The sequence below is a fragment of the Sinocyclocheilus rhinocerous genome, unplaced genomic scaffold, assembly GCF_001515625.1.
Source record: "Sinocyclocheilus rhinocerous isolate Xijiao unplaced genomic scaffold, SAMN03320098_v1.1 scaffold974, whole genome shotgun sequence".
Taxonomy (NCBI): domain Eukaryota; kingdom Metazoa; phylum Chordata; class Actinopteri; order Cypriniformes; family Cyprinidae; genus Sinocyclocheilus; species Sinocyclocheilus rhinocerous.
The window spans coordinates 370,047-374,400 of NW_015627262.1; positions in this window are offsets into that span (position 1 = coordinate 370,047).

The following is a 4,354-nucleotide window of genomic DNA, read 5'->3' on the forward strand; positions in this document are numbered from 1 at the left end:
TATATATATATATATATATATGTGTGTGTGTGTGTGTGTGTGTGTGTGTGCATATATACAAGACAAACTGAAATATTTCGTCAATAAAACACAATTATTAACATATATAAAATAATGCCTTTTTAATAACTAAAAATAAACTAATTTTGGAGTTTGATGATGAACACACTGTAAGACACAACTATACAGCATAGTTTAAAACAAGTTTGGCAAATAGATGAAAAACAGATTCAGACATTCAACAAAACTAAGCTTTATAAGACATGTATACACACATATGCATACACATATAACATACATAATACATGTTCAAATTTGACTGTAATATTGTGAAATAATTGAAAAAAATATATACTTCAGTTAAAAAAAAAACTAAGCGTTATATTGTTATAATAATGATTTTTTTAATGTCTACACAAATCTAAATGAAAAACTTGAGACTGGTACATGAGCCATTGAGTAATCCTCTGCAGCCATCTAGTGGCTGTAGTTGAAATTTCATGTTATTTTAATTTTAAAAGTGTTTGTTTTCCAATAGATTGAAAAAAAAAACATAAATCCCCCAAAACTGCACAACTATACAGTGAAGACATAAATAAAGCGAGTAATGTTGACATAAAAAAATGACATTATTATGTTACAAAATCACATTTTACTGTCTGGTTATGTAAATTAGTTGGACAGAAAAAGGAATACTGTTGCCTTGTGTAGCATAGCAAGCAACATAGTATCACAAGTAATATATTAACCTATTTTTAATCCATATGTCATGGCCACACAATGTTAAGTTGTGGCCTTCAAGATATTATATTGAGAGAACCATAGATATGTATACATAGATGTCACATTCGATAGCTCCAGACACATCAACACGTCTGCCATCTTGGAATGGTCAACGTGTTGTCACAGTCAAAATCAATGAGTTTTCCAAGATCCAACAACATGGTGCAGCCCCTGTTTGTAAAAACGGCCGAGATTTAAATTCCAGAAGAAATGGGACAACCTTTCACAGGTAAGAAAGTGTTGTTTTGTGTATTAACTCCATTTTTTAACTATTTTTTGTATAAGCTAACACATTTGTTTTGTGTAATTGTGTTAGTTTAACACAATTACAAAATGATGTAACCTGATACTGCAATAAACAGTCTTTTAATTTAAACTTTATAAATAATTTGTATGCATGTATAAAAAAAAGGATGTTTGAAATGTTTGTTACCTTTAAAAACAGTGAGTCGTCTTCAAAGATAGAAGATTTTAAACATTTTTGTTATTTATAAATGTATACATTTATAAATTTTGTTTTATATATACATATATACATATTTTTACAAGAAACAAAACAAAAAAAACTACCTTTTGTTAGTGAGGAGCTTAAAGGGCTAAGGAAAGAACAACATGGCTAGCAGAAGATTGAAATTCAGGAAGAATTTTAATAAATACTGTATATAAAATCTATGTCCAGTATAAACTGACACTACAGTATGGACATGTCACGTTTTACGCTGTTAGATAAGTCTTCTAAAAATGAGCAAAACACAGAAAACTTTATAGCTGATATAGTTGGAGTCGCTCCCCCTCTAAGGAAATTGTCACTTCTACCAAGTCATGTGTCAAGATTTTAAAAAGCGACCTTCTGCTCGGCTGATTCGCCGCTTCTCCGCCACCGTCAGCGTCGCAGGAACGCGGTCCCAGCTGATCCCCTGCCGCCATCCCGCGAGCCTAAAAGAGCTTATTTCTAAGAGGTAAGTTCTAAAAGAGCTACATTTCTAGCGACGTTGTTGCAAATGTCGTGCTGCGAGTGTGGTTCGTGCAGGGAACCTTGCACAATGCAGTGAGTGCGACGCCTGTCTGGGCAGCCCCCACGCAGAGACTGCACACTCACTGAGACGGAATGCTCTCGCCGAGAGCATGAGTCTCGCTCTTCTCCGCTCGCAGACCTCCTTCAATGAAGGCAGCCCCGCTCTCCCGTTTCTCCTCTCTCAGCGAGCCTCAGAGAGAGAAACATGCAGCAGAGTCAGGGAACTAAGCAACCAGGTCTGAGCTCGCTCTCCCCGCTGCGCTTCGATCCTGGTCTTACACGTGAGGATCAGCACCCCTCGTTACATCGAGCGGCTCTATCCTCCTAGGCGGATCGGAGCAGAACGCTGTCACGGGCAGCTTAGCATTTGTGTGTGTGTCGCTAAGGCTGCGCTCACAGCTCACAGCCTGTTCGCTCGCGGAAGGCGGCCCAGCCTCCCCGCTCTCATGTTTCTCTCCTCCCAGTTACCGCGGAGGAAGCAACAGTGAGCTCGCGGGTTGAGCGATCAGGCTTGAGCAATTTCATTACACACATCATGCGTGCAGCGTGCTTTACTTGATCTTCCAGTGTGTGTTACACGTGAGGATCAGCGCCCATCGTTACACCGAGCGGCTTAATCCTCCTAGGTATATTTGAGCAGAACGCGGTCACCTCTATTGCTGGCAGCTTCGCATTTGTGTGTGTGCCGCTGAGCCCCGCTTTCCCCGCTCTTGTGTTTCTCTCCTCCCGGTTACTTTGATCTGCCAGGTTGTTTTCACATAAAGAGCATCAGTACCCCTCTTCTAATGAGCGGTTTGATCTTTTTAGGCGGATTAAAAGAGAATGCTGTCACTAATGATTAATATCACTGACAGCTTCAGATCGGACGCGTCTGGACCACGCCCACACTGAGGCAGCACGCTCAGGGGCTGACTGCTCTCGCTACAAGAGCATTAAGTCTAACGAAGCATTTTTTGAAAGCATTTTCAAAAGAGAGCAAATTTTCTCTTCTGTTTATCACGAGTGTGGGGTCCCCGTACGGCAACCAGCCACTCAAATTAATCCAACCCCTTGTCACGCGGGCTGAGGCCTGGCAGGTCATCCCCAGAGTGCCAGACTGGGTTTTGGGGATAATAAAATGAGGTTATTCACTGCAATTCGCTCGAAGACCCCCGCGATTCAGCGGGCGTGGTTCCCACCTCGGTTTAGAGCAAAGACGCACACGACCTGTGCTACGAGGTGATGAATTTGCTGGCGATAGGAGCCGTAGAAATGGTTCCCCCAGCTCAGAGCGAGTCAGGCTTCTACAGCCGCTACTTCCTCGTCCCCAAAAAGGAGGGCGACCTAAGGCCCATCCTCGATCTCACGCACCTGAACCGCGCCCTCATGAAACAGCCATTCAGGATGATTACATTGAAACAGATCCTCTCTCAAGTGTGCCCAGGGGAATGGTTCTTTTCGCTGGATCTGAATGATGCCTACTTTCATATCCAGAAAGCCCCCCCACCACAGACGGTTCTTGAGATTCGCCTTCGAGGGAGTGGCATATCGATACACGGTCCTTCCCTTTGGACTGTCCCTAGCTCCTCGCACTTTTACGAAGTGCATGGATGATTTTGCCAAGAGTGCACTGTTGCCCAGCCAATGGATATCGTTCCTGGGAACAGTTCTCGACTCAAATAAGGGTGGTAGTCACACCAGAATGTGCACTGGCCATTCAGCAGCTCGTGGCCTCATGCAAAGTTGGAGCCTCTCGCCGATCCCAGAGGTAATCAGGCGAATCAGGGAACAGAAACACAAGGTTCTGTTGGTGGCCCGGCTCTGGAGCAACCAACACTGGTTCACAGAGCTGTCTCGGCTGCTCTCAGCAGTCCCGTGGCCCATTCCCCTGAGACGAGACCTCCTCTCTCAGGCAAACAGAACGATATGGCACGCCCAGCCCGAGCTGTGGGCTCTGCACCTCTGGCCTCTCGATGGGAGCCAGCGGACCTCCCCGAGAGCATAAATGATCTTTCATTAACAAGGTTCAGGAGGAGCACGATCAGATAATCAATTCGGCATAGGTGGAGCTCGTTAGTTAATCACCTTAACTAGCACAATACGTAGCCTACATATAAACAGCCAACTTACCTCCATCCCACAACAGTTTTCCATCATCCCTCCTCCACCCCAACTCCTCACTCTTATTCTATTTCTCATCCCATTTTAGGGATAGGGGGAGTTCTCTGAGTTCAGGCTCTCTCCCGAGCTTGGAGCCCTCCCTCTGGATAGCACGCCAAATATGCTTACTTATTGCTCAATCCAATTATATGTTAGTGCGAACTCGTGAAATACAATATCTCAGGCTAGAGCACCCTCTACGAGGCGGCTCTATGCCCTTAAATGGTCTGTCTTCTCCGCCTGGTGTATGGCCCGCGGTGCAGACTCATTTTCCTGCGACATATCTCTGATATTGTCCTTCCTGCAAGAGCTGTTGGATAAGGGTCGTTCCCCCTCCACTCTCAAGGTCTATGTAGCAGCCATAACAGCCTCACATGCTCCTATAGCTGGCCAGTCGGTGGGCAGGAACAACCTAGT